Genomic DNA, 11816 nt, shown 5'->3' with positions numbered 1-11816 from the left:
TTCTTTTTGAGAAATAAGAATGTTTTATTTATTTTATTAGTACCATTCTTTTTGAGAAATATGTTTTAATTTTATTTTTTATTTTATTAGTACCATTCTTTTTAAAAAATAAGATTTTTTTATTTTGTTTTATTAGTATTATTCTTTAAGCATTTTTTTATTATATTTTATTAGTATTCTTTTTGAGAAATAAGAATGTTTTATTTTATTATTTTATTACTACCATTCTTTTTGAGAAATATTTTTTAATTTTATTTTTTATTTTATTAGTATTACTCATTGAGAAATAATATTTTCAATTTTATTTTATTAGTACCATTCTTTGAGAATTTTTTTTTTTACATAAAATAAAATAAAATTATGTACAAAAAAATTCTCAAAAAATGGTACTAATAAAAAAATAAATTCAAATCTTAGTACCATTTTTTTGAGATTTTTTTAATTATTATTTTTTTATTTTATTTGTATTATTCTTTTTGAGAAATAAGATTTTTTATTTATTTTTTATTAGTACCATTCTTTGAGAAAAAAAACATTTTTGAAATAAGATGTTTTTTAATTTATTATTTTTTTATTAGTATTCTTTAAAAAACAAGATTTTTTTTATTTTTTATTAGTAGCATTATTCATTCATTTTTTTAAATTTTATTATTTTTTATGTTATTAGTATTCTTTTTGAGATTTTTTTTTAATTTTATTAGTATTCTTTTTGATAATTAAGATTTTATATTTTGTTTTTTACTTTATTAGTACCATTCTTTTTGAAAAATAAGATTTTTTTAATTTTTTTATTAGTACCATCCTTTTTGAGAAAATTGGTTTTAATTTTATTTTATTAGTATTCTTTTTGAGAAATATTTTTTTTTATTTTATTAGTATTCTTTTTGATAATTAAGATTTTATATTTTATTTTTTACTTTATTAATGTAAAGTAAACTATTCTTTTTGAGAAATAAGATTTTTTTTATTAGTACCATCCTTTTTGAGAAATAATTGGTTTTAATTTTGTTTATTTTATTAGTATTCTTTTTGAGAAATATTTTTTTATTTTATTAGTATTCTTTTTGAGAAATATTTTTTTCTATTTTATTAGTATTCTTTTTGATAATTAAGATTTTATATTTTATTTTTTACTTTATTAGTACTATTCTTTTTGAGAAATAAGATTTTTTTTTATTAGTACCATCCTTTTTGAGAAATAATTGGTTTTAATTTTTATTGTTTTTTATTTTATTAGTATTATTCTTTTTGAGAAATAAGTTTTATTTTTTTTATTTGTACCATTGTTTTTGAGAAATATTTTTTTTATTTTATTATTTTTTTAAAATTTTATTTGTACCATTCTTTTTGAGAAATAAGATTATAAAAAGTTACAGATTGGTTGAAATGTCTCCAAAAAATATAAAATATGAATATATAAAATATAAAAATAATAAAAAAAAAATAGATCAGATTTTATAACAATGATTAGAAAACAAAAATTCTTACCCATAAAATTAATTAGCATTTTAGACAGAGAACTGAATCGACCTCGGTGCTTTCTCTACTTTTTTTCCTCCTTTATCTCTACGAGGAAGCTGCACCTTGTTAGAGCATCTGAAGATGTAAACCTATTGTGCTGGCTTGTAACTTGATTACTCGGAGACATTTTTCCTAATTTGTGAAATTAACATACATTTCTTTGGGACTGGTTACCTGTTACTGATTCCGCGACAGAAGGAACCCGACATAAAACTCGGATTTCTTTCCAATTAATTTTTCTACATTGAGTGTAAAAAAGGAAAAATAAAAGAAAGAGCAATTATTTATGAGAATTTTTCAGCTCTAATCATTTTCAGGAGCTTTATGATACACACTCCGGTGGAACGACGGACCATCTAATGCCTGTAGGGGCTGCCGACTCCACCATCACTCAACCACTGATGTCAGAGAGATATCGGTCAGGTGTGTCTTTTGTCAAAGCTCGATCCTTATGTTCTCTTGAGCCCGACAGTAAATTACTTCATTGAAAACACATGCGCACACTGTAAAAATGAGCATGCACGTGTATGACTAAAGCGGGAGAGAATGAGTGATTGACCGGCCATTATCTATGATTTTTGGCCACCTTAAAAGGGTGGTCCACTACACAACACTACACGGGGTGGCCACATCGATGTAAAGCTCACAGAGAAGGCTTTTCTCAAATACCTTGTATAGTACATTCTGCCTCTGAGCGGCGTTATTGCGGTCCGCTCCCCCACAATACATAACCACCGGAGTCCGTGACCTCTAAGATCCGGTGATGTCTCGTCAACTTCCAGTTGGCCCAACTTCACCAAGGTGGGCCCCAGTCTCCCTGACTCTCTGGGGTGTGGACGGAGTTTCACCGCTTGCCACTGCTCAACATCTCTCGCGCTCTCTCCTTCGCTTCAGAGCACCACCAGGAGGAGCGATGCTGGGCTGTGACTATCGGTGAAACATGGCTCACAGCCAAGTGACTCACGGAGACTGGGGCCGGCCTCAGTGATGTCAGGTCAACTGAAAGTTGGCTCAACTTCACCGAGTCGGGCCCCATTCTCCCTCAGTGATTGGGCTGTGGGCGGACTTTCACTGCTTGTCACAGCTCGGCATCTCACGCGCGCTCTCCTTCGCTAAAGAGCACCACCAGCAGGAGCGATACTGGGCTGTGACCAGCGGCGAAACACTGCCCACAGCCTAGTCACTCACGGAGACTTGGGCCCGCCTCGGTGATGTCAGGTCAACTGGAAGTTGACTTGACATGACATCACTGGATGTCAGCGGTCACGGAGCCCAGGGGTCATGTGATGGGGAGGAGCGGACCGCAATAGCGCCGCTCAGTGGCAGAATGTACTACACAAGATATTTGAGAAAAGCCTTCTCTATGACCTTTACATCGATGTAACCACTATGCTGTGTAGTGGACCACCCCTTTAAGGATAGGTGCACAGGATGTCTTTGAAAGGCGAAGACTGGCAGCCTTCTTCCTGAAGCTTCTCTTCCAGCATCTTTTTAGAGTTTTATTTTTTATAACTTAAGATATAAATTGTGAGCAGCTTCCAACAGGAATGAACATATCACCTCTTTTAGCTGTTTATGGTTTCCTAACGCGGAAGTAGTTAAAAAAAAAAGTGACGAAACGTGCACAGCAAGTCATTTTCACACTGCTGTGCATCAGGTTCATACTTTGTAGTGGGTTTTTAGCACTTTTTCAGGCAGGTTCAAGATGGAATCCACCTGAAAAAAAAAACCATATACTTATGGTGTGTTCACAATTAGTTTTTTTGCTGAGTTTTTGGAGTAAAAACTCTTCAAAACTGGGAGTTTTGATTGGAGAATTGGAGAGATTATGCTCTGTAAACTGCAAATAAATGTCAGGGTATATATACTTTTAGGGAGTCTTTTTGCGGAGTTTGGAGCAGAAACGTCTATTTTTTAAGGATTTATTAATTTTTCAGAAATTTGTGTTCCAAAAAATGCCCTGAAAAAGAACCTTCAGTGTGAGCACGCCCTAGAGGACTGTTTTCATGTTGTTTCTGCAGGACGCACTGCTCCTCCGCCTCTCTGTTTGCCAGAGGACGGTGCACTCCTGAACATTAAAGCACCAGTCCAGCATTTTTTTGTTTTACCGCTTGAGTGAAGCTTTAAATGTAAGTCCCCTGCCCCATATATTATACTCACCTGCCCCCTGTATCATACTCATCTGTTGCTGTGTTCGATTGTTTCCAGCGTCACTCCAATTGGTCTCCGGTGATTTGTGACTGCTCCAGTGTTTCATGGAGAGCACCGGAGGTGCCAACTCATTACAAGTCTACGAGAGCCTCGTTCTGGCCCTCATAGAGTTGTATTGAAACCTTGTAATGTAACTAGCTACGGGCACAATATAGCGCCGTGAGGTCAGAATGGCACCAAAAAAGGATGAAAAAGATGGAGGATGAGTATAACACTAGGGGCAGGGGGTTTACATTTAAAACACCACTTCAGTGCTTTAACAGTTTGGATGAGGCCCACGTTTGCACAGCTGTCCAGGACTGTTGGGCCTCTTGTGCGGCTAGCAAAGGCGGCTTTGTCTGTGCAGTATGGGAGACGCACAGGCTGGTGTGTGGGGACTGATGCTGAGGTCCGATCAGCTACAGGGTGGCACAAGCAGGTTCTAAAGCATAGAGCCTCAAGGAGCATGCACTCGAGGCTTAGGTTACCGACCACTCTATGGCTGGTCACCTAGGCAATGAGAGGATTTTTAATAAGAGGTAAGTTGCAAAGTTGGTGTTTTTTTTACAAGAACTTTGCAATTTTAACCATTTAAGAACATGAGACAATCCCCTATAACAGTCATTTTATAAAAGTTATGACATGTGATAGTGACAGACGCATCACATTCCAACTAGACGTATTTGGCCTCGCTCAATCCAGTTATATTGAGTGAGGCTACAAATGTCTAGTCGGCACATGACCACATGTTTGCAAATTGCATACTTGCAGTCACGCGCACACCAGAATTCGGCACCGGAGAATACTGACAGCGCGCACACTGTACAGTCACATCAAGGGTCTGCAGACTTGTACCCCAAAACTGGACAACCCCCTTGAAGGGGTTTTCCAAATTTCAAAAACCCCTCTTACCCGGATAATGTTTGAGCTAAGAAAAAATAAACTAGTTTCCCTCACCCTCCCCAGGTCCAGTGGTGAGCATCTGCTCTCGGAGTCTGCTATTGTCTGCAGCGCTGATGTCACATGGGCAGTGCTGCAGCCAATCACTGAGCCCAGGGACACTACGTGAGTTGACACTGTATTGTAGCTCAGTGATTGGCTGCAGTACTGTCGATGTGGCATCAGCATTGCAGACCATAACAGACACTGGGAGGAGCAGCGGAGGCTCAGCGCTGGACCTGGGAAGGGTGAGGAAAGCATTGTTTTTTTTTTTTCTTAGATCAAACTTTATCTGGGTAAAATGGGTTTTCCAAATCTCTAAAAACCCTTTTAAAGGGGTTGTCCAGTCTGGACCGGTGTAGGGTGAGTAAAGAACAGGTTGGTTATTTTTTAATCAAAGTACAGCAGGCGGACAGTGTTTTTTTGGAAAAAAACCCTTTAAGCTTTGATAATTTGGTGTTATTTTCAATGGGCGATTTGCCTTTAAACCATTTCCAGCTTTTATATTACCTCCGTGCAGCTTCGCGAAGGAACCCAAATATGAACCGCCGCATCGTTAATTAAAGACATTTATGATCCATTCCTCTGGTTGTGACACAGAAAACATTTATTTCTGCCATTGTAAACGTTAAGAAATAAGGCCGACTCTGTTCCTTTATGTACGTTCATAAATCTTGTCCTCACTAAAAAGCTTCAGAGCTGCGCTCATTCTCCCGCTGTACAATAGCCCAGAGGGCATTGATAAAGTCGCACAGGAGGTCAGCGAGCCTCGCAACGACACTATCTCCCCATTCAATCCATCTTCCCCTCTCAACCCTGATAAACGCCGCATGTAAATAAATACTGTAATATTGGTCTAAAAGGTGCATTTACGGGAAATCATTAGCTTTCTGATAGTTACAAATGATTTCAGTTCCGGGAATCTCCGTCAGCTCAATTTATCACAGATAAACAACCGCAGATCGGATTTTTACTTAGAGAAAACACGTCTGGAGAAAGTAATGGTTTTAGTTAATTCTCCGAGACATAAGACATCAGTCATCTATGAGATCATGTTGTAGCCGCTGAATATTGAGCCTTACAGGGTCCGTCTCATCAGAACAAACCCTCCTGTGGCCGAATGCACAAAGCTACCCCATTCCAGCGGCCTCACCTTTGGGGTATGGTCACATGTTCGAATGCCCCTGTGCAAAGCTACCCCATTCCAGCAGCCTCACCTTTGGGGTATGTTCACATGTTAGAATGCCTCTGTGCAAAGCTACCCCATTCCAACGGCCTCACCTTTGGAATATGTTCACATGTTCGAATGCCCCTGTGCAAAGCTACCCCATTCCAACGGCCTCACCTTTGGGGTATGTTCACATGTTCGAATGCCTCTGTGCAAAGCTACCCCATTCCAGCGGCCTCACCTTTGGGGTATGGTCACATGTTCGAATGCCTCTGTGCAAAGCTACCGGCTGGGACTATCTACAGGCAGGGACAGGACTGGAACCAGGTGGCAACAGGCAGGACAGGCTGGTACTAGGTACAGGGAGGGACAGGATGGGACGGAATGGTACCAGATGGGACGGGATGGAAAGGCTGACCTGACAACTAACTAGACAGAACTCAACTAACTGAATTTAGGGTGTTGCCCAGGCACCTCCCCTAGTGGGAGCGTGCTTTAAATACCCAGTACCTCCCTAGGAGTGATCCCTGAGGTCCTGTGAAGCGAAAAGACTCCGTGAGGGGGGAAAAAGGAGGCACCCACGTGGAGGAGCGCAGAGGCACTGGGCAGCATAGAGGGAGCCGGCGACGGCGGTGAGTGACAGCGCATCCCTGCAGGAGGGGAGAGTAAAGGGGGCTTTACACGCTACGATATCGTTAATGTTTTATCGTCGGGGTCACGTTGTTAGTGACGCACATCCGGCGTCATTAACGATATCGCAGCGTGTGACACTTACCAGCGACCTTAAGCGACCTCAAAAATGGTGAAAATCGTTCACCATGGAGAGGTCGTCCCAAAATAAAAAATCGGTAATGGTTGATTATCGATGTTGTTCGTCGCTCCTGCGGCAGCACACATCGCTGTGTGTGACACCGCAGGAGTGAGGAACGTCTCCTTACCTGCCGCCGGCTGCAATGCGGAAGGAAGAAGGTGGGCGGGATGTTACGTCCCGCTCATCTCCGCCCCTCCGCTTTGATTGGCCGGACGCTTAGTGACGTCGCGGTGACGTCGCTGTGATGTCGAACGTCCCTCCCCCCTGAGGGAGGGATTGTTTGGCAGTCACAGCGCCGACGCCGACCAGGTAAGTATGTGTGACGCTGCCGTAGCGACAATGTTCGCTGCGGCAGTGATCACACGAAATCGCATGCACGACGGGGGCGGGTGCTTTTGCGTACGATATCGCTAGCAATTGCTAGCGATATCGTAGCGTGTAAAGCCCGCTTAAGGAGTGCAGGAACGCAGCGTTATACATTGTTTATGTTTCTGAACAAAATATTGAGGGAAAGTTGTGGAGACAGAAGAGCACAAGGTGGAATATCCCTTTAATGCATCAGTGTATGAAGGATAGGACAGAAATACATTTTTTTTTTTACCAAGTTTTACAGAATATTCTTCAAGTGTTTGCATTGTGCTCGGTGGATTTGACTTTCTTTATATTCATCTGGAATTTCTAAGACTCGGAGCGAAGACACGCGGGGGCCGAGATAATATCAGCCAGATACGGTGTTAAGGGCCGAGCAAGTACAACTTGGTGTAATCTCATAAAAAAGCGATTGTCCTCAATGCCGAAACCTTCCATACACTATTTTTTTTTCTTCTTTTTCTCATTTCCAGGGACTGTCAATTTTCTCGTTGCTTGTGAGACAACTTGTAATATTCTTCAGGAGAGATCTCTCGTTTCAATCTGTGATAAAGCAAACGTGTAAAAATCCTCTGCAGCCATATGTTCTCCGGCGCATCCCGTCTGTCCTCACATCACAGCTCTGTCACGGGATGTATTAAATATATACATATTGCAGAGTTGTGTGTATACCGAAAATTAATCAAATAATATCAGAAATAATACAAAAAAAAAAAACCCAACAAAAATCAACCTTGTAAAGTTACTGACCCTGCTGAGCGATCAGGAAATGAAGGAGTTAAGAAGAATCGTCCAGATGCAGGGATTCCAGAACAAATATTCATTGGGTTAACCCTTCGGAAAGAAGGTGGATGAGCTTGGAAAACGGATCCAGAAACAGCGCCACTTTTGTCCACTGGTTGTGTTTGGTATTGCAGCTTAGTCAATGTCATGCCAGAACATACAGATGCTCGGTGTGCAGTGCAAAACAAGAGTACAATGGGGATGATATAGAAAAAAGGCCTTGGGGATAGGGAGAGGGGACACGTCCTGCAACTCACCTAAGTCTGTACTCTACGCTTCCTAATGTCCCTGTTACAGGTCCTTCCTACATTGCTGTCAAGTTCCTAGACCCCTTCTCACCCTGGCTAGTGAGAAGGCCGGCGAGAGCACTAGTCTCACCACGGCAATAATACAAAACAAGGTAGGGGAATCAGACAGAGGAAAAATAGACACAAAAAGGAAAAATACTTTAAGCGTCTCCAATGCTAAACACCACAGCTGCAATAGTCACCACTCCTCAGCTTCTTCCAGAGACCGGCTCCTGACAAAGTGGACAGCAAAGAATGAGACTCTGTAACTGGCATCAGATGATAAGACACATTACTTTTTGTAGTGAAGGCGAGTGGTCACAAAGAGCTGCACCTAGTTTAAGGCTACAAAGGACGGCCAGATAGGAAGGAGTCCTTAACCCCTACAGCACTGAAAGAAAGTAGATTTACTGAATACAAGTTGTAGACCTACAAACAATAAGGTGTTGTCATCTTCTGACCTTATTGTCCTCTTAAGTTGCACTTTTTTTTAAGTCTATTTTATGTGACCGCTTGTATTTTTTGTTTTGTTTTTTCTTCATGTTCTTCAATTTGGCCATTATTTGAGCTTTCCGCCTCATTAATCAATTAAAAAAAAAATTGCAAATATTTTTGCCAAATGCACCCCAGCCCTCCTTACGCCCCGGAGAGATTTTCTGTACATCTGAATTTTTTTCTCTGTATGCAAATTTGTGCAAAATTTGGGGACTTTTTTTTTGCTAAATATTTGCATTTAAAGCTTAGGCTAGTTTCACACTTGCGTTGAACGGCATCCGTTGTATTGCCTTGTGTGATGGATGCATCGAATATCGGATGCATTGCATATCGTACAAAACAACGGAAAGCTTTTTTTTTTTTTTTCTTCTTTACAGTTTTACTGGCAGCAGACTATTGTGAACGATCAGCTGATCACCCGGCAGCCGGGCGCTCAGCTGATCGCTCTCACATACCGGCTGCCGGGCGCTCAGCTGATCTCTCTCACATGCCGGCTGCCGGGCGCTCAGCTGATCGCTCTCACATGCCGGCTGCTGGGCGCTCAGCTGATCGCTCTCACATGCCGGTGGCCGGGCGCTCAGCTGATCGCTCTCACATGCCGGCGGCCGAGCGCTCAGCTGATCGCTCTCACATGCCGGCTGCCGGGCACTCAGCTGATCGCTCTCACATGCCGGCGGCCGGGCGCTCAGCTGAGCGCTCTCACATGCCGGCGGCCGGGCGCTCAGCTGATCGCTCTAACATGCCAGCGGCCGGGCGCTCAGCGGAGCTCTCACATGCCGGCGGCTGGGCACTCAGCTGAGAGCTCTCACATGCCGGTGGCCGGGTGCTCAGCTGAGAGCTCTCACATGCCGGCGCCGGGCGCTCAGCTGAGAGCTCTCACATTCCGGCGGCCGGGCGCTCAGCTGAGCGCTCTCACATGCCGGCGGCCAGGCGCTCAGCTGAGTGCTCTCACATGCCAGCGTCCGGGGGCTCAGCTGAGCGCTCTCACATACCGGCGGCCGGGCGCTCAGCTGAGCGCTCTCACATACCGGCGGCCGGGCGCTCAGCTGAGCGCTCTCACATACCGGCGGCCGGGCGCTCAGCTGAGCGCTCTCACATACCGGCGGCCGGGCGCTCAGCTGAGCGCTCTCACATACCGGCGGCCGGGCGCTCAGCTGAGCGCTCTCACATACCGGCGGCCGGGTGCTCAGCTGAGCGCTCTCACATGTCGACTGCCGGGCGCTCAGCTGAGCATTCTCACATACCGGCGGCTGGGCGCTCAACTGAGCTCACACATGCCGGCAGCCGGGCACTCAGCTGAACAAAATAAAGTTTCTGTGATTTAAAAAAAAAAAAAAAATGAGCATGCGCAGGGAAAAATAAAGGTTTCCGCCGCTCAAAAAAACGTTACATGCTGCGTTCCTTCCGCCCAACGCAGTGTCAAAATAACAACGCTGCGTCGTCCAGCGAATGCAACGCTGACACTTGCATTACAGTGCGTCGTCCATACAAGTCTATGGAGAATAGCGCAGTGCATTAACGGACTGCGCTATTCTCCATAGTGACAGGACTGCGCTGAACACAAGTGTGAAAGTACCCTTAAAGGCAAAAAAAAACATCTGTTTTTAATTTGCCCAAAATTCCTGATTCACATGTGCCATTTTGAAGGATTTGGATCAAAAATTTATCAAGAAGACAAAAGGGGAAAAAAAAGAAAAGAGACAAAAAAATGCAGATTATGAATTGGGGTCAAAGGGGGCGGTTTATCGAGCAGTCTATGATAGTTTTCTGGCGTAAAACTACTGGAAATGTTGCAAATTTTTTTGTGCTGGATGTGGAAGTGCTAAAGTTTTGCAACGTTTGTCAATTCGTAAAGGATTGCAATACGCTTCTTGCGGCAGTTCACTCAAAGCTCAAAGATGTGCAAAATCTCAGATCGGGTTCTGAAGAGCCCAGTGTGAATCCAGCAATTCTTGGCCGCTGGAGGTAGCCAAGAGCAGTGTCGGCTGGTCTTCAGCTGGTTTTCGGCTTCTCTTTGGTAGATCTTCGGCTGTTTTTTTGCAGGTCTTCGGCTGGTCTTTGGCAGGTCTTCGGCTGGTCTTTGGAAGGTCTTCGGCTGGTCTTTGATAGGTCTTCGGCTGGTCTTTGGCAGGTCTTCGGCTGGTCTTTGGCAGGTCTTCGGCTGGTCTTTTGCAGGTCTTCGGGTGGTCTTTGGCAGGTCTTTGGCTGGTCTTTGGTAGGTCTTTGGCTGGCCTTTGGCAGGTCTTCGGCTGGTCTTTGGCAGGTCTTCAGTAAGTCTTCGCCACTCCCTTAAGTATAAACAGTGCAGTGCATGTGATCTATCTCCGCTTCATTATCACAGCCGGTTCTTAGGATCAGTGGGTCTAATACGTTGGACCCCCAATGATCAAGAAGTTATTCCCTATCCAATAAATAGTCGAAAACTTCTAAACTTAATACCTGTTCCAGTGCACTGTTGATCAAGACCCTTCGTACAAAATTCAAGTCTTCATAAGTCGGGGCTAAGGCGAATTGGAAAATGGCAAAGGTTTTGATTAACTCTTTTAATGCCTACCATGTTTTATTTCCTTATTACGCCACCTAAAGTCTAAACAGACGCTACAGATCCGCCGCTGGAAAGTCTCGGTACTAGCTTGTTGAATATCACATTACATTTGTCACTAAGCTGCCACTGTTGATATATGTTCCTTGCCCGGTTCATGAAAAGTGTATGAGAGTCTAATTCCACACTCCGAGCGCCTAATTGACTTCAGCAATGTATTTCACAGTTCCGCATTAGAAGAAACAGTTTTCAAAAATCTCCTAATAATATAAAATATCACATTCCCCCCCATCCACCTCCCAAAAAAACAAGTGTGACTCAGCCCCGCATGACATTTACATGAGTAAGTTGTCCAAACAGAAAATTTGACCAAACACCAAAGTCGTCAATTTAACAGCTGCCACAACAGCCAGCGACGGGCTCAGCCAGGAACAAGGACTTAAGGACCTCGGCCAAAAAGTCAGGTGTCGAGGCTGGAAAGAATATGCTGAAGATCAGTTGGCATTTTGGGCAGCCGGCCCGGTGAGTTTGTTGGATCCATTCTGGACCACAGCAGGAGCGGGAATTCAAGACTAACTGACATTGTCAGGCGAGCGGCGTTAAGGTATTTTTCACATCATCTTAGTATAATAGGGAATTCACGTCGGCCATTCGGCTTTTACGTGAAGGTGGGAATTGTGTAGCCAATTAATGGGGAACTCAAAGTCAAGA

The sequence above is a fragment of the Anomaloglossus baeobatrachus genome, chromosome 7, assembly GCF_048569485.1.
Source record: "Anomaloglossus baeobatrachus isolate aAnoBae1 chromosome 7, aAnoBae1.hap1, whole genome shotgun sequence".
Taxonomy (NCBI): Eukaryota; Metazoa; Chordata; class Amphibia; order Anura; family Aromobatidae; genus Anomaloglossus; species Anomaloglossus baeobatrachus.
This window is presented reverse-complemented; position numbering follows the sequence as displayed.